At 45.2% G+C, this 19,332-nt stretch overlaps 1 long non-coding RNA gene across 5 annotated transcripts in view; it reads right to left on the reverse strand.

Annotated features, from left to right (window-relative positions):
- Positions 1 to 19,332, reverse strand: part of LOC112821020 (uncharacterized) — a 300,721-nt gene that overhangs the window by 23,058 nt on the left and 258,331 nt on the right. For 3 of the 5 annotated variants that reach the window (XR_012379725.1, XR_012379723.1, XR_012379727.1), the window contains 2 exons: positions 14,169 to 14,284; positions 9,541 to 10,531 (listed from right to left, as the gene is read on the reverse strand). The exons of 1 other annotated variant lie outside the window; for it this stretch is intronic. This is a non-coding gene — a long non-coding RNA (uncharacterized lncRNA). Of the gene's footprint in view, positions 1 to 9,540; positions 10,532 to 14,168; positions 14,285 to 19,332 lie in introns of those variants that run through there. One more of the 5 variants, XR_012379724.1, reaches the window with a different exon arrangement.

A 19,332-nucleotide genomic window follows, 5' to 3' on the forward strand; every position in this document is an offset into this window, starting at 1 on the left:
GCTACCTGCCCGAAGCTGGGACTTCAAATCATAGTGGTATAGACGTACCCACCAGTTTACTCCCCTGGGGTTCTCAGCTCCTTCAGTGCCTTGCTAGCTTTTTTTTTTTTCAATCTTATAAGAATTCACACACATCTTACACAAAACCTAGAAAATAGGTGCACCTGGGTGGCTCAGTCGGTAAAGCGTTTGCTTTCGGCTCAGGTCATGATCCCTGTGGATCATGTGGGCCCCGCATCCAGCTCCCTCCGTAGCAGGGAGCCTGCTTCTCCCTCTGCCTGCCACTCCCCCTGCTTGGGCTCTCTCCTTTCCCTCCCCCCCCCACCCTATCTCAAAAAAAATAAAAAAAACTTTTAAAAAAAAAAGACCCTAGCAAATAATATAAACAAGGAGGAGGAACTAAAACACTCAGATAGCCACTGTTGACATTTTGGTGCACATCCTTTAAAGGTAGGTATGTGTGTATGCACCTATGGAGATAAAGAAGTTGGATAGGTAGACGTGGAAAATGGGATCATTGCAGTGTGCACGCTAGAAAATGGCCTTCTTTTCCACTCAGCATTCTATTGTGAACACGTTTCCATGTCCTTAAGTATTCTTCTACAGCGTTATTTGTCATGGCTGCGTGTTACTCCACAGAATGGGAAACTACAGCATATTAACCAGGCCCCTCCACAGAGCCTTCCTGATATAAGGACACATGGAAGCTTTATCCACAAGAGACTGGATGAATGAAATCAAAATCCTTTCATTTTGTCCCCACATTTCTTGGGACCAAAAAAAAAAAAAAAGTGGTCATGATGATGATGATTACTGGCTACTATACTTGTTCTTTGCAAGTTCCTAATTCTCACATTCCATCAGTTCACCATGGAAGCACCAAGTATGTGCCCAAGAATCCTCTTGGATCCGGAGAAGTGGCCCGCTGTGACAGCCTGTCCCACTGGGTACTGCTGCTGCGAGTTTGCTCGTGGTGGGAGATATTTTGTCACCACAGACAAAGGATATTCCTTCCTAATTCTTTTTGAGTAAACCGGTGCCAGGGCCTGATGATCTCCCTCCTTCAGGAAACAGCATCTCTTATAAGTAAAAATCCCTTTTTTGCCTCTAGCAAAGAACCTGATGCTCCAACATTGCTACAAAGTGTGTGTGCTTTATTTTGATCTTGTTTGTGTTTTGTTTCAATCTTGCCCCAAAGGCCCATCGAGAAGGAACACAAGAATTTAGAAAAAGTGAGAAGTGAAGTTTGGGTGTTTTGGAAATAACTTTTTTTTTTTTTTAAGACTTATTTATTTGTCAGAGAGAGAGCGAGCACAAACGGGGGGAGTGGCAGGCAGGGGAAGAAGTGGGCTTCCTGTTCAGCGGAGGGTCTGCTTCAGATTCTACCTCCCTTCCCCTCTACCCCTTCCCGCTCTCTCTCTCTCAAACAAGCAAATAAATAAATAAATAAAATCCTAAAAAACATAGGGGCTCCTGGGTGGCTCAGTCTGTTGAGCATCCAGCTCTTGACTTCCGCTCAAGTCATGATCTCAGGGTCCTGAGCTAGAGCCTGGTGTTTGGGGTCCTCTGATGGACATGGAACCTGCTTTAAGATTCTCTCTCTCCCGCTCTCTCTGCTCCTCCCTGCCTCTCAAAATAAATTAATAATAAAATTTGTGACACCATAGTCACAAAATTTTTTTCTTGTGATCATTTCATAATGTGTACAAATATCGAATCATTATGTTGTACACCTGAAACTAATATAGTGTTATATGTCAATTATATCCCAGTAAAAGAAGGGACTTCTGAGCATTGCCCAGAGGTTGATTCTTAGAATTTAAACTAACAGTGTTTACACTATGTAAAAAATAATAAAGTAAAATAAAATGTGACTTTTCAAACAATAAAAGTGTTGATAAAATCACACAGCTGAAGATAAATACACTCTCATTTATCTCAGCAGCGTTTCCTGTTTTGGTTAACACATTTTAATTGCCTTCTTTGGGATTTCCGCTACAGCTCTTTTACCTTCATGTCTGGACTGAGTGTCGCACACGTTCTGTCCAGAAACCCGGAGCCCAGGGGTGGTAGCAGAGCCTAGAGTCATGCATCGCCTGTCTGGCTCAGATATCTGCCCCTTGGAGCAAGAATCCTGACTTGCCCTGGGGTGAGAAGCACCAACCCATGAGAAAGAAAACTAGATTTGAGGCCCGGCCCAGAGTAGCCCAGTGAGTAAGAATTGTCCCATTGCCGCTAACCCCTGGCTCTGGTTCTGCCTGGGGAGACCTGCAGGGGCAGGTGGTTCTGGTTCCACGCACAGAACCTCAAAGCAAGCCTACCTCCCCCTTGAGAGGTCACACCGGTGTCATCTAATTGTGGCCAGGCCTGGAGAGTCCTGTGGGCTTTGGTTAGGTGCTGTCAATGATTTCCGAGACTTGTGGAGGCTAGCCAAGGAGGTGGCCACACCGAAGGGAGGGGCAGGCTTCCAGCACTTTGTACAGAGAACCCGTCATCACTTGCTGGGGCTAGGCTGCTCTGTCAAGTGGAGAGAGGCCCTGATTCCTTGGCTAAAGAAAAGACCAGCCAAACTTTGGCTCTAAGCCAGCTCTAGACCCCCCAGGCTGCTAGAGCCTCAATCCATCCTCCAGCAGAGATCCCTTCTGACACATGGTCGAATGTGGAAACAAGCATAGCTCCCCGCCCCCCACTTATTTCCTTCAGCATTTACTAAACTTGAGATGTAAATTACATGCAGTAAAATGTACATGCTTACTTATGTTTTACCCGCTTTCCACGACCACCAGCATCAAGATCAAGATCTGGAGCATGTCCATCACCCACCACCAGAAGGGACCACTATCTGATTTCTATCATCCTAGTTCTCGAACTTTATAAAAATGGAAGCATACAGTGTTCAGACTTTCTGTGTCCAGTTTTTTTTCACCCAGTGTCATGTTTTTGAGATTATCCAAGTTTGCATGATCACTAGTTTGTTGTTTTTCAGTGCTGAGTAGTTTTCCACTGAACAGCTTTAGCACAACAGCTTTAGCACAACTCAATAGACTTTGGATAGATAGGTGGGTTGTGTATTGTTTTTAGCTATCGCAAACAAGACCTAGGAACATTTTGGTGGACATTTGCAGTCACTCATCTTTGATAAACACCTAGGAGTGGAGTTGCTGCATGACTCAGGAGGTGAATGTTTAATTTTACAAGAAAATGCCAAAAACGTTTCCAGTGTTACTGTACCATTTTGCATTACTACCAGGAGTGAGAATTCCCCTTGGTCTACATCTCTGTCAACACTTGGTATGGTCTGTCTTCAGCCATTTGCATGGGTGTTACTTCTTTTGTGGTTTTAACTTACATTTCCCTGATGAATAATGGTTCGAGAACATTTCTGTGGGCTTATTGGCCATTTAGTTATCCTCTTGTGTGAGGTACCTGTCCATTAAAAAAATGTTTTTGCCAAAATAAGTTGGCATGCGTTTATTACTTTTCTACTGGCATCAATATGAAAATTGCTAGGAATTATACTTTTGTCCCTTCCAGATTATCTGCATTAAAACCATAATTTTTCAAATTATATCAGACAAAAGATAAGAAACAAAATTCCAGGGCACCTGAGTCACTAGTTAGTTAAGCGTCCAACTCTTGGCTTAGGCTCAGGTTGTGCTCTCAGGGTCGTGATCTCAGGGTTGTAAGATCGAGCCCTGCATGGAGTCCCACATCTGGCTCCAGGCTGGGGGTGGAGCCTGCTTAAGATTCTCTCTCTCCCACTGCCCCCCACCCGCCTTAAAAAAAAGAAAGAAACAAAGAAACAAAATTCGGTATTAAAATCCTCAAAGCAATTAGGTATCAAGACTGAAGACAAATTTCTATTATGAGAAGAAACTTGTTTAAACAAGTTTAAACAAGACCTGACGTTACAAAAAATTAAGTCTTTAACTGGGCAAAAAATCAAAAGTTAATTAGAACAATTTTCAGATACGGAATTCCATTTGTGCATTTTTTAGATCCATTACAGTAGTTATATTTCCTACAAAACCAACAGGAATTCTGGGATACAGTGTAAGATAACGGAATTTGGGCAAAGATCTCCTACCCTCACTTACCTAATCTATATTACATGCATATGTGCAGATAGGGAAGGTTAGGGGTCCACAAGAGGGTCCATAGACTGGCACATCACCAAGTATGCATTGGACCCCAAAGTTCCCTCTTCAGTGGTCTGGGCTTCCTGAGTTTTCTTTGCAGCCTGTCTTTCTTTTGCCATTTTTGGCTGGTGTTCTGCTACAATTCTTTCTAATCCCACGAGGAAAGGCAGACCACTGTGGGATTTTTTGACATTTTTAATCTTATGTCATGCTAATTTTTTGTTTTTCTCCAGTAGCCCCTGGTTTTGGTCAATCTGTGCCTGAACAGCACTTAATCATATCTTTGGGTTCCTCCTGTGTGGGCTGCCTTTGTTACACTGTCTTCATTCATCCACCAGTTTCTACTCAGACACAGTGGCCATCAGGTAAACCTAATTTTGTCTCCCTTATGCTTTTAGATTCTTTCTTCTGAGAGCCTCACGAGGCTATCCAGTTGTCTTGATTTTATGTCCCTGAATCAATCAATCTTTCCCTCAGTCCACCGGAGGCACACAACCTTCCACCAACAGGAGCACATCTCATAAAGCTGAAAACCAGCTTTCCTATTTCCTGCCTCAACTTCCGACCCATTTGCTGCCTGGGAGTAATGTTGTGGGCTTGTCATAGCTGCATCCAAACTCCGTGAGAATCCGTCAGTCTCTGATCATGTCTCCCCTAGGTAGGTAGAGTTCAGTAGCACACTTGGGGCAATCGTTAGTTTTGTGTCAACTTGGTTGGGCCACAGTACCTAAATATCTGCTCCAACCTTATTCTGGATGTTTCTGTAAGGGCATTTTTAGATAATATTTACATTTTCGTGGGTGGACTTTGAGTATTGCAGATTGCCCTCCATAATGTAGGTGGCCCTTATCCCATCAGTTAAAGGTCTGAATAGAACAAAAGACACATCTGCCTGGAACAAGAAGGAATTCTGCCAGTGGACTGCTTGCCTTCTTCCTGGATCTCCAGCCAGGAGATGCCAACCCACCCTACCAGCCTCCGTAAGCACGTGAGCCAATTCCTCAAAATAAGTCTCTTCACATGCGCGCATGCACGCACGCACCTGCACACACACACACACAATTATTGGTCCTGTGTCTCTGGAGAATCCTGGCAAAAAAATGTCAGGGCAAGTCTGGAGTCCTGAACCACAGAAACTCTGGTCCTTCTCCTGGCTGCCACTTGCAAAGAAAAGCGAACCTATGAACTGGCTTGAATTTTTCAAAAATCTTTGTTCCCAAAGTCCTCATCTTCTTGGGATCAACATGGCTGAGGGAACATCATCTCTCCACCAGTCAGGGGCACCCTCTTCAAGCAGAAGGGCCTTTCCCAAAGCTGGAAGAGCGTGATATAGGGGCATACAATCAAGACAACTGGTGGTTAAGTGAGGAAATTTATACATTCTGGATTTGAGTTGTCAGTCAGCTAAATGTATAGTGAAGAGGTTCTCCCAGTTTTTAATTGGCCTTTGCTCTTCTGTAATGATGCCTTTTAATAAACAGAAGTCGCATTTACCTCTTTTTTATTTATTTTTTTAAGATTTTATTTATCTGACAGAGAGAGAGGGAAACAAGCACAGGGATCTGGAGAGGGAGAAGCAGACTCCCCGCCGAACAGGGAGCCCAGTGCCCAGGGGTCCCAGGACACTGGGACTATGACCTGAGCTGAAGGCAGATGCCTAACCAACTTAGCCACCCAGGCGCCCCAAAATATTTTGTGTATTTTCTTGGTTTTAAAATATTTTTTATAAGTAATCTCTATACCCAATTGTGGGGCTTGAACTCAAGACCCTGAGATCAAGTGTCATATGCTGTACCGACTGAGCCAGCCAGGTGCCCCCTCACATTTACCTCTTTTTAAATTTCATGGTTACTCTGCCTTTTTTGTGACCTGAGAATTCTTTGCCCACCCCCAACATCACAAAGACATTCTCACGTTTTCTTCTAGAAACTGAACTATAAAGTTTTAGTTTTTACACTTAGGTTTATGATCCAACTTGAATTAATTTTAGTGTGTGGTGTGAGGTAGTCGTCAGGAATTTTTTTCCCATATAATATCTACTTGCTTCAGAAACATTTTTTAAAAGATTTTACTTATTTACTTGAGAGAGAGTGCAAGTGACAGAGAGAAAGAGAGAGAGAGAGAGAGAGAGAGAGAGAGAGAGAGAGCATGAGGGGGGGGAGGGGCAGAGGGAGAGGGAGAGGGAGACACAGACTCCCCACTGAGCAGGAAGCTGACTGTGCTCCATCCCAGGACCCTGGGGATCATGACCTGAGCAGACACTTAACCAACTGAGCCACCGAGGCGCCACAGAAATATTTATTGAAAAGAAAAAAAAAAAAGAAAAGAACTTTCTGTCCCCCACTGAATTATTTTGGTACTTTTATCATGTAGGTATAGACCTTTTTATCTGAGAGTCTTGGGTGGGTGGCTGTGGGCACTTGATCTGAGTCTGCGCTACCTGGACAAGAAAGCATCAGGCTTACCCTAAGTGCATCTGTATTTCAGATGAGTGGTCCTCCTAGTGCTGAGATGCCTGGTCCTTGGCCATTTCCCAATCATGTTTGGGAATTCCCGTTTGGAGGTCTGATGTTAGAGTCAAGCCTTGGCTTTGTCATCGAATATCTGAGGCATATCTTTTTTTTTTTTTAAAGATTTTATTTATTTACTTGAGAGAGAGAGAATGAGAGATAGAGAGCATGAAAGGGAAGAGGGTCAGAGGGAGAAGCAGACTCCCCGCTGAGCAGGGAGCCCGATGCGGGACTCGATCCCGGGACTCCAGGATCATGACCTGAGCCGAAGGCAGTCGCTTAACCAACTGAGCCACCCAGGCGCCCTCTGAGGCATATCTTGACCTCCCTCTGCTTCGCTTTCCTTATTGGTAAAATGGCACAATGGCACAAACCGATGTACCAGACTGTTGCGAGATCACTGGGATAACAAAGCAATGAAAATACTGGTTATTGCCTCTTTCTTCCTCATTACTGTTAACTCCTTGAGAGCAGAGAGCAGGTCTTATGAATCTCTATACCCCACTGCCCTGAAAGACTATCTGGCACATAGTAGGTACTTATTACATATATGGAGAATAAATCATACTCTGTTCGGTAGCTTAGATGTAACCATTTACATGGCGATGTGCTGTGGTTTATTGCTACCAAATTCAGTGGCAGGTCTGCCTTCATCTTATTTGACACAACTGACAGCCCTCCTTCCGGATGCCCTTTTTTCTCTCTGCTTCCAGAACACCACACACTCTTTGCTTTCCTCCTGCTCCTTCTCAGCCTTCATGGCCACAGCTGTTGCCTCCTCTCTAAGTCCCGTGGCGTCCAGAGTTCATTTCCCACCTCACTTTTCTTCTCTCTGCGCGCTGCCTCTTTGGTGATCTCATCCACTCGCGCTATTTGAAGTGCTATCTCTGGGCTCCTGACTCCTGAATTTCCGTATCCGTTCAGAGCCCGTACACACATACATGCATGGCCTTCTCTACTTTGATTTTAACAGGCATCTCTAATTCAGATTTATCTCAAGCAAAGCACAAGATTTCCCCAAATCTGATTTTATCTCACTCTTTCCTGTCTTGTCTTGGCTTTTCAAGTTTTTCCAGACAAAATCCTGTGAGTCGGCTTTGGTTCTTCTCTTCACCCTCACGCCTCACATCCAGCTCCTCATTAAGTCTAGTTTGCCTGTGCCTCTGAAATGATTTCCGAGTGTATCCGTTTCTTTCCTTCTTACCAGCACCACCCAAGTCCAAGGCGCCCACGCTCTCTTGCCAGAGCCACTGCGGTGGACTCTGGGCTGCTGTCGCTAAGCTTCCTTTCTTGGAAGTCCGGATCATATCACCCCTCCTGTGCAAAATCTGTCTTAGACTGACGTCCAGGCTCCTTACCCCAGCCTGAAAGGTTCTGTGTGAAGGTCCCCTGCCTGCCTCCTCGACTTTGTAGACAAATGGATTTATCTGTAGGGAAACCTGGAGGATAAGGACACAGCATTCCCAACATCCAGGAGGCTCAGCCTTCTATGTGGTTATGTCATGTCTTGGAAGGTTCTAGAGTTGAGTCTAGATCTGTCAGATCCTCCAGAAAATATCCAGTGGAAATTGCATATGTCTTGCAACTGAACACCTAATGTATCAATTACCTAGAAAATACTGATGACCGAAATCTACCAGCGGCTGTCAACGTGATTATAAAGCAGTAGTGACCGGTAGGCAGTAGTGGGGAGTGATGACCGGCTGACATGGTGAGTGGTGGTGACCCGGCAGTGCGGGTAAGTGGTGGAAACACAGTGGTCGTGATGATCGGTGGTGACCCAGCAGTCATGGCGAGGTGGCATGCTGAGTTGAAGAAAGCATGTGGGTCCTCTGGCCAGACTGGCTTGGGTTTCAATCCTTGCTCTGCTCCATCTCTCTGAGACTTGGGGCGCATGAGCTGCTGAGGCTCTCCGAGCTTCATCTGTAACATGGGGTGATACTGACCTTAGAAGTCTGCTGGAATGTTGCTCTGGCATGGCATCTTTTTCCGGAAAGGGACAGGAAATGCCGTCACTGTTCTCTTCCCCTTCTCCTGCAGATACAAAGTCCAGTGGTTCCCTCAGGATGTTATAGCAGAGATGAGGTGCGACGCTGATGAGGGGTTCTGTACACCCAGGCCCCTGGTTCTCTGCCTCACCGCCCCACCTCCCCTTGGTGTGGTTAATTCTAGGAAAGCTCTTGCAAAGGCACCAGATTTTCCAGTAAGAAGTAGACTGCTGCTTCAAATGGTTATGGCCAGACGGGGCCACCTTAGTGACAAGACCTGGTACATTTGGGGTGCCAAGAACAGCCCTTCAGGGTGGGCCCCTTCACAACAGTTGGGTTGGGAGGTTTGCTCAGGGAAGCAGAAGAGGGAAGGCGAGACTGAGCATAATGTTGGAACCATTCTCTAGTGAGACAAGATCTCCCGCAGAGTGAAAAAAGCAAAATCTTAAAAGTTAGGAAATTATGAGAACAGAAAAGAAGTATGTCCTATAGATTATTTAGAAGTGGTTGAAGTGAAGATCATGGGATTTTTTTTTTCTTTTTTAAGCAAACAACCTAGGATGCAGCAGTTATTTTGACACTGATAGAGTCTTAGGGAACTAGCTTGTGGTCAGCCATAGGTACTTTCCACACCCACGAACCACCACAGGGATTTAACTCCAGCAGAGCTCGATTTCAGATTCTCTAAACCAAAGAGAAAAGCCCCACGTTGGGTTAACTGGCAGCCACGTGCTACAGACAACCCAGATCTGAAAACGAAAAAAAAAAAGGTGTGTGGAAACAACCATATTCTGGTGGTTTCTAACATAACTATTGTCTCTCTCTCTCAGTGATTTGCATAATGCTGCAGAGGTGTTGTCAAGCAGGCTCCAGGTCAATGTGTAGATTTTGTGTGCACCTGTTTGCAGGCCAGAGAGAGAACAATCATATGAGAACAAAGTCATGATACTCTCCATTGCCTTATTTTCTTGAAGCAGCTTTATTGCAGTGTAACTGACATACGAAATACTGCACATCCTTAAAGCGTACTGTTTAAATTTTCACGTATGTGTTTATCCACAAAACCATCCCGACCGTCAATACAGTGAACATCGCCATCACCCCAGCAGTTTCCTCATGCACCTTTGTATATCTCTCCCAGGCCTCCCTTCCCTTCCCCCTCCATCCCTACTTCTTTGTTTCATTTCACTATAGATTTTCACTTTCTACAGTTTTACATAAATGGAATATACAGTCTGTAGCCTTTTTGTTCGTCTGGTCTCTTTCACTCAACATAATTGTTTTTGAGATTTTTTTTAAAAGATTTATTTATTTATTTATATTTATTTGAGAGGGAGAGAGAGAGAAATCACGAGCAGCTGGGGGGGGTGGCAGAGGGAGAGGGAGAATCCTCAGGCGGACTCCCTGCTGAGCACAGAGCCCAATGCAGGGCTCCATCCCAGGACCTGAGATCATGACCTGAGCAGAAATCAAGAGTCGGGCGCTTAACCAATGAGCCACCCAGGCACCCCTGTTTTTGAGATTTATCCATATTGTGTTTATCAATAAATCATTTTTTTCTTTTTCTTTTTTTTTTTTTTCCGAGTAGTAGTCCATTGTAGTGATGTGCCACATTTTTTCCCTCATTCCTCTGTGGGTGGACATTTGGGTTGTGTCCAGTTTGAGGCTCTTACAAGTAAAGGTGCTATGAACATTTGTGTTCAAGTCTTTGTATGGACATTGCACTTCCTTTTCTCTCGGAATTAAATGTCTGGGACACGTGGTGGGGGCATGTTGAACTGTTTTTCCAAAGTGGTTGTATCATTTTCTGTTCTCACCAGCAGTGCGTGCGGATTCTCTTCCTCCGTATCCTTGCCAACACTCGGTATGGTCAGTCTTCTTCATTTTAGCCGTCCTAAAATATGTGTAATGTTATCACAGTGTGATTTAAATTTGCATTTCCCTAAAAGCTGATGATGCTGAGCATGTTGTGCCATCCATTAAACCTCTCTGTAAAAATATTCAAATAAGGTGGAGACTGACCGTGAAGGGGGATGCAGGCACTGTTTCAGCTGATTGGAATGTTGTGTATATTCATAAGGGCATGGGTTGCACAGTCCTATCTATTTTTCAAAATTTTAATGTTAAGATTTATACATTTTACGGTATATAAAATGTACCTCAAAACCAAAAAGAACTATATATAGATTAGTTTGGTTGAGGTGTCAGTAGAAGATAGATAAAGAAGGTAAAGAGAAAATCAGAACGGTGGAAAGTGAATAATTATGGAAACTGATGATAGGGACATGGGGCTTGAGTAGACCCTTTTGCTTCCTTTGTTTGAGATTTTCACAACAAAAAGTAAAAACAAATGCATAGTCCCGCTGATCTAGAGAAGACGATGTCCACTCCATTTCCAGGAAAAACAAAAACCAAAGGAAATGAGAATAAATTGTGATGAGAGAGTGTATGTAGCTTAACTAGGAAAATATTTCATTACTAGGAAAACCTCCCCTGCAAAGAGTATCTTAGTGTCTGATCGTCTTTAACATGTGATCTTTATTAGTTTTAATTGTAAAAGTAATATAAACTCAATGTAAAATAATCACACATTAGAGGAAAGCAAGATTTAGAAAATGACTGTCTTCTATAAGCCATTCAGAATTTTACGTATATGTGTGTGTGTGCATGCGCGCGCGCGTGTGTGGGGTGTGTGTGTGTGTGTGTGTGTGTGTGTTTGTATGTTGACAGACAGGCATTATAATACACTTATTATTCTGCTGCTTCCTCTTTTTCACTCAAGCAGTCTACTTTGAAATCTTTATCAAACAGAACAAACAGCTGTTTAGAAGCAGAAGGTAAAACCAGATGAAACAGAAGGTTCTTTGGATTCCAAGATTGTGCCAATTTTATCCATAGTCTAAGTAAGATCTGACATGATCTTAAATATGGATTTTTACCTAAATATGTAATTCTACATAAATAAGATGCCTCTTCTCTAAGGTAAACACCGACAACAAAACCCCTGACAGCAGGGAGACCAACCCCAATCGCAAGATTCTAAAGCTCGGTGGTTGCTGACAGCCGGCCCTCCGCCCCTCTGGTGAGCAGATGGCTGTTGGGCTCTGGGTCTGAGGGGCCCCCGGTTAGGAGGATGACTCAGCAAAGCAATGGCCTGGGGAGCATTGAGGAGGCTGGCCAAGACTAATTGCTGTCAGGAGGAACATTCTTTTTGGCTAATTTCTCTTTTAAGATAATGAAAGTGTTTTAGGTTCCCTTTTGTCCATATGCAAATAAACTGGTGAGTTAAAGTCACTCCCAGTGCAAAGGGGAGCATAGAACACACATCATGAAGATGAAGTGGTTTTCCCTTCATTTTGCATATTTTCTTGTCTGCACTTACATTCAGGTTTGTTTCTCACTTTATGGATGATCCTTTCTCTGTCGCCCCACAATTATGTATTGTAGCCATTTCAACTCCGATGCCCTGATTTTGTAACGTTAGCCCCAATAGAACATCAGACTAGAACCAAGAATAAGCACCTGTGTAGAGGGATAGGGAGTGGATGGGGCCTTCCTGGGATGACAGAAGTCTGGGTTGGGCTTCTTTCGTATTGTACAAAGTTTAACTCTAAGGAGCTCACGGTATCTCCAATTCATTATTTCTGGGTGACTGGTAAATTTTCTCAGCAGGGATTACAGACAGTTCCCAATTTAGATGGCTTGATTTATGACTTTTCAACTTCAGGATGGCCACAAAAGCGATAAGCATTCAGTAGAAACCACACTTGGAACTTGGAATTTTGATCTTTTCCTGGGCTAGCGATACGCGGTATATAATATACTCTCCCATGATGCACAGCAGCATCAGGGAGCTGTGGTTCCTAGCTCCTGGCATCATCGAGGTAACCAATGGAAACACGATCATTCTGTTTTTCACTTTCAGTACAGTATTCAATAAATGACATGAAATAATCAACACTTGATTATAAAATAGGCCTTGTGTGAGATGATTTTGCCCGACTGTCAGCTAATGTGAGTCTTCTGAGCACGTTCTGAGCTGTGACGTTCGGTAGGTTCAGTGTATTAAATGTGTTTTTGACTTATGATATTTTCAGCTTACAATGGGTTTATCACGGGTGCCTGGGTGGCTCAGTCGGTTAAGCATCTGCCTTCGGCTCAGGTCATGATCCCAGGGTCCTGGGATTGAGCCCCCAGTTGGGCTCCCTGCTCAGCGGGGAGCCTGCTTCTCCCCCTCCTGCTCCCCCTGCTGTGTGCTCTCTGTCAAATAAAAGAAAAACAAAAAACGAAAACTAATGGGTTTATCGGAACGTAACCCGATATGAAGTTGAGGAAGATCTGTATTTAACAAAATGATTTGATGTTTCTAAGAGCTAGTTGCAGTGACACATGGGAGTGACACAGGTGGGTTCTGATGAGACAACTGCAGATAAAATTGAGACCATGTGATTACACCCCAGGGCGGTGCATAGAGCCTTGTGCATTCACTTATTTATCCTTCCATAGACTCAGCTAACTCTTACTATGTGAAGTTCGGAAGGCAGCTATGCTCACCACTATACCACCAACGCAGGCTCTATGTGAAGTTCGGATACCAGGCTCTGGGCTACATGTATGTCTTATACACCCGGCCCAGTGACTCCCTCGGTTTCAGCCTGTTCTGAAGACACAATCACGAACACTTCTCAGAGCCACACTCCATTTCCCTTCCACTGGAGGAGTCGGCTGCCTTCTTCAGCAAACCCAGCCCCAGGCACTGTGACTGTCACTGCCCACGAGAGAGCCTCCAAGCCCACCACCCCTTCCTTCTCCTTGGCCTTCTTCCCCACCAGTTCCTTGGAGCCTCTTCAGAGTTGACGTAACATCCTCAGTTTCCCCCGGGGTACTCACAGGCCTACACCAAATGTGTTCAAAGACCGCTCATTTTAGAGCCAGAAGCCTTCCCAAAGAGGCCTGATGTGAGTTCTCCAACATTTCCCCAATTAAGGTCAGCTTGTCCCTTCTCCAGATTTCTTAGGATCCCAAGAAAATGCTGGGCAGCAAAGACCTTGTCCTTGCTTTTGCACCCAGCCTGCACCCTGCCCAGTCCACACCAAAGCAAAATCTAGTCCCTCAAAGGTCAGGCCACCCTGTCCTTCCTGAAAGGCTCCTTCCTGCCTTTCCTGGGGAGGGTTCTCAGGTGCCCTTTTTATCTTGCCTCAAGTCCCTAACATAAGGTTTTTTTTTGTTTTGTTTTGTTTTGTTTTGTTTAAGATTTTATTTATTTATTTGAGAGAGAGAGCATGAGAGGGGGGAGGGTCAGAGGGAGAAGCAGACTCCCCGCTGAGCAGGGAGCCCGATGCGGGCCTCGATCCTGGGACTCCAGGATCATGACCTGAGCCGAAGGCAGTCGCTTAACCAACTGAGCCACCCAGGCGCCCCCTAACATAAGGTTTGATTATAATATCACATACTACATTTGAAAAAGAAAAAATAATCCTCCACCCCTTCACACCCAGACACAACCCCAGTTATCATTCTGGGGGATTTACTTGGGTTCCCCTTTTCTGTGAAGACTGTTTCACTCACTTGTTGTCCTTGTCTGCACATGGTGTCATGTCTTCTTGTGGCCATGGCCACTCCTCCTGCGTTGTTCTCACAGTCCTTCCTTTGAATACACAACACAGAATTAAAACATTTGTCATGAACTATAACTTGAGCACTTGATATGTCTATCAAAATGACAATTAACACTCTGATGAAGCTTTCCTCCATATCTTGGGTTATTTTCTTGGAGAGAGGGTCATGAACTCTTGCAATTCTTGACACATAATGATGAATTGCCCTCCATGGGAGACTGTACAAATATACACTGTCAAGCGCAATGTGGGAAGATAGGAGTTTTACCATATCCTTGCCAACATACAAATTATCATTAAAATGTTAATTTTTGTTCATGTATGAGGCCAAAACATGGTTCTTTGTTGCTATTTCAGTTTGATTACGAATGTGAATGTTGAATACTTTCCTTAGACTAGTAAATCACTGTGGCTGTAAGCCAGTTAAGTGCTTTGCTGTCTCTCCCTTTGGTTTTTATACCTTTGAAAGACTATTTTTTGCCAAATTTCTGCAAGCTCATCACCTCTAGCCATTGATGCCAAGCCTGCCATGCTTCAGAGAGCCTTGGCAGACTTGTCACTTCTACCCACTGGTGCCAGAAATGCCATGTTGTATAGATCCAGCTGTATTTTTGTTTTGAAATGGTTACCCCCTCTATCAGAGAGGACCTGGCAAGGGTTCTATCCTGTCATGGTGAATTAGGTGCGCATCTCTCTTGTCTTTGGGAATTGGCCTGTTGGGCTGGAGTTGGGCACCAGGTGCTCCCTCCATCTTGGTTGCCCTTTTGGGACCTTTATACCTGGTGTGCCCAGTGGGCACTAGCTTGAGAAAACTTTTGATTCACCTGGACTGTGTTTGGTCACTGGCACTTAAGGGGTGACCCAGAAGCAAGTCTGCTTAAGGGCTGGTGGCCTCACCAAAGAAGACTCTAAACCACTCATCCCTTTCAACTGCCACCATAGCACCATGCTTGCCCCCCCCCCATAAGCCAATAAGGGGCCAGAGTCTCTCTAATTCAAGCATGATGGGGCAGAAGGGAAAGTCTTGGCATACAAAATGTGTCCCCTGCCTGAGGCAGTCAAATGTACTGTGTGTGCACAACCAACAAAATGTTTGTGGCACCTTTATGCTGTCCAAGCACCCACTGACTACCTTCACAGCAGGACAGACCCTTCCAGCAAAACCACCTTTCACTTGCCAGGGTAGCAGCCTCCTTGAGCAGAGTATGGAGGAGATAAAATAATGAAATTACATCTTCCCCAATTAGAAGGAAAGGTTGCACTTCCTTTGATTGCCTTTGCCCTCAGAAAGTGGCTCGGCCATACTGTGGCTCCTTTGGACTTTGGGGATTCCCTGTAAGGCTCCCTATTTCTTCCTCCCACACATTGTCAAAGTCTGTACTGGCATATCATGAGTCGAGAAGTCTGAGATTTTCCTGTTCTCTTTATCAAACTTTATCAAATTCCTACTGTGTGCTAGACTCTGGAGATGAAGCCAAGTTAAACTTGGCCTGCCCTCTAGAAGCTCACAGACAACGAAGTCCATGACCAAAGTCATGTGGGCTGAAGGGAGGGCAAGTTTCCCAGAAGACATGGAGCCTAGGCTGAGTTTGAATTTGAGTAAGAGAGAGAAGACAGATGTTAAATTACAAAAGGCCCTGTGTGCTTGAAAGGTTATGTCAAAATCTCTGAGCCTCATAAACGATTTTGGCCAAGCCAGGGGAGGGAGGTATGGCTAACTTTGCATTTAGGAAAGATCCCTTTGGCAGCTGTGTTGGGTGTAGGTTAAAAGGTAGAAAGGCCAAGGGTAATGGTCTTACCCCAAAGAGGAAGTGATGAATGCCTATGCCCAAGTGGAAGCAGTGGTGGCGAACATGGAGGGAACATGGAGTGGCTTTTCACAGAAGAGATCTGCCCTGCTCAGATTAGGTAGTGCTAGAAGAGGGAACTTCCTGGTTCAGGCAATGGACGCATATTTGGGGGAAAGAAGATGAGTTCAGTTTGTATCTGTTGAATTCTAGACAACAAGGAGATATCCAAGTGTTGTTCTGAGCTGCCCAGAGACCAGGACAATGATCCGAGACCCCATAACAGCATGTACGAGGTGGTTAAGTACCTGGGTGGGTGGGACTGCTCAGGGCCTGCTTATGGAGGAGGTGAGTCCTAGGGCTGAAGCCCGGGTCACAGCACAAAAGAGATTGAGAAGCCCTGGTCAGAGCGGTTAGACAGAAGAGTTTCTGAGAGTAGGTGTCTACTCATGTCAGATGTTGCAAGGAAGGCAAGTAAGAGAAAGATCAAGAAGTATCTACTGCATTGGGACAAAGGAGAAACAGTGAGTACGAGCAGCTGGTCCAGGAAGCTTGGCTGTGAGAAGAAGTCAAGATGAGAGGGGAATGTGAGGTCAAGAGAGAGGTCGTGTCAAGATGGGAGACCATGTCGAGGCATGGAGGCATGGAGGGTTTCTTTAATTTGCAATATATAGAAACACAGCCACCTTTTCTGTCTTGTAGGGGAGTGGCATGGTTTCTTTTTCTTGGCACGACAGCTTCGGAAGCCTGGTTGGCTCTGGAAAGTGAGTTTTCTCCCATCTGTATGTGGAAATAGAGAGGACGGAATGAAGGGTGTTCTACCAAAAAACTCAACGGGGTTGAAGAAGGACCAGAGAGAGGGGGTAAGAATGAGCATCGTGGAGGGGGTGCTGAGACGGGGAGCGTCCAAACAGCACACCTGGAGAGAAAGGGGGGATGAGAAAGGCCCAGGGACAGCCAAGCCAGGCCTTGGAAGGACAGGATTGACTAGGATTCTACTTGAACTTACCTGCTTAGCCAGGTAACCTCAAATCTCAGTAAAAGCCAGTCATGCCCATTCACTGTCAGAGAGTAGAGGTCTCAATTAGGGACAGGAGGCCTTAGATCCACGTGGGGAGAAGAGAAGAAAACAGCCAGAAGAATTTGATGTGAATGAGGGGTTGTTGGTTGGGCAGAAGAGGTTACAAGGTGCCAGGTCAAAAGTGCTGCCCTGAGGACCCTGTCAGTGCCAGGGTGGCCCAGCCCCTCTTCCCACTAACTGGGAGGAGGGCCCAGCGCATGTCATGGACTGTAACAGGCAGGAGGCTGGCAGGTGTAAGAGCCCTTGGTATTGATGCTTGCCTTACTGAGGGAGAGACCAGGAGAGGTGGAGAGGTGGAAGAAAATGGGTCAATTGACCAAATAACCAATTTGTTGAAAATCATTTTGCTAGAGAACCAATTTCCCTGTTGAGTGATCCCTGGAATTCACCCAAAAGTTGTTTCGGTTAATGACTTAAAAATGTATAGCAATTTGTGTGCTTTGGTTTCCACAACACTGAAGATTTTCCCGTAGATTTATTTTTCTATTTCACTTACATCTAGCAGTTTCTTTTGGTTTACAAGTTGTCAGGTCTATTTTCACCAGACGTTTTCCTATAGATTTCTCAATCCATCTCTGGCAAATGTCAGTTTTCTGTGGGTTTCCATATTTCAGAAGTGGGGCACTCCTTGAGTGCACTGTATGTTTTTTGGTGCCAATGGATGGGTTTTCCCTCAACTGCATTTACTGTCAACTCTAATTTTAAAGACTTGTGCCTAAATTGAACTATAACTCCCGCTTTGGGATTTTGCCACTGGGGGAGTTGTCATGGATATGTGAAAATTAACATGCAGAAGAAACTTTTATCTGGCTGACTGCCAAGCCACTTTGACAAAATTGAGAAAATGCAAATTGGTGTAAAATTACACTTGAAGGACAAAACCACTTTTTTTGCAAACCAAAGGTTAAAATTAAAAAAAAAAAAAAAAGGCTCATGCATTACCCAAACCTTTATAAGTAACTTTTGAAAAGTAGGCAGCTTGAGAAATGTGAATCTCACACCCATAAATCCAGTATAAAATGGTGGAGAAACCAAAAGTAAAACTTCTGAACTAAATAAAAACCAAAGGCCAAAATGTTGAGAGATATCATTAACAGCTTTCAAAACTTCCAATGCAACACATCTTATTACACATTTTGTAAATAATTAATATAAATAAGTTTTGGGGGATTTGGAAATCTGTGGAATTGGTCACTTGGCAAATCGATTGTTAACATATTGGTTTGGGGAGTGGGTCACTCTGAGAATTGGCGTTTGGCAAACTGTCTTTCAGGACATAGCTCTGTTTCTTTTTTCTTTCTTTTTTTTTTTTTTTAGAGAGAGAGAGACAGAGCATGCGTACAAGCAGGGGAAGGGGCAGAGGGAGAGGGAGAGAGAATCTTAAGTAAGCTCCATGCTCAGCACAGAGCCCAACATGGGGCTCGATCCCATGACCCTGAGATCATGACCTGAGCTGAAACCAAGAGTCGGTCACCTAACTGACTGAGCCTCCCAGGCTCTCCATCAAATGTCTCTGTTTCTGAAGAGGGGGAGGGGGAGGCTGGTTGAGAGACTAGCTAGTTCTGAGCAGGGGGAGGGATATTATCCGAGGGTTTAGAGTCTGCTGGAAAGGAAGGGAGGAAGAAAAGTAAGGTGATGCACAGAGATGGGCACAAGAGGAGTTAGTTCCAGAGGGTGGAGAGCTGAGCATTTTGCTGAGGACAGAGGGCTTGGGAGAGGGGGTGCCCGGGGCCACCGAGGAAGCAGGTTCCCGGCACCGGGGTGTGGTCCAGCTGGGGTGGGAGCCTGGAACCTCAGCCACACACCAGGGCGATTTTCTTCAGCACTGCTCCCCATCCTAGGGAGGACCAGCTGGACTGCTCTTGGGGCTTGGGGTTTTTCTGGGCAGGTGCTTTGGGAAGACATGGGAGAACGAGATTCAAGGAAGATGGAGAGATGCCCTGAAAATGAGAGGCCCTGAGAGGGAGCCGGGATGGTCATGAACGCGGCAGGGGCCAAGTAAGAGGAGAACACGGTGTGGCCAGGACCACGGTCCCATGCAGGGCAGGAGCAGGGCTGCTGGGAGTGAACGGGCTGGGGAGAGGAGGTGGGTAAGAAAACTGGGAAAGTGGCTTAGGCTCTGGAGGGGGCGCGGGGCGGGGTGCAAGGACCACCCCCTCCCTGGGGCCGAGGGGGTTAGGGGCCTGGAGTTCAGGTCTGGGGACACGGG

This window comes from Callorhinus ursinus, unplaced genomic scaffold, assembly GCF_003265705.2.
Source record: "Callorhinus ursinus isolate GAN/ISIS: 27379988/994484 unplaced genomic scaffold, GSC_fseal_2.0 scaffold10, whole genome shotgun sequence".
Taxonomy (NCBI): domain Eukaryota; kingdom Metazoa; phylum Chordata; class Mammalia; order Carnivora; family Otariidae; genus Callorhinus; species Callorhinus ursinus.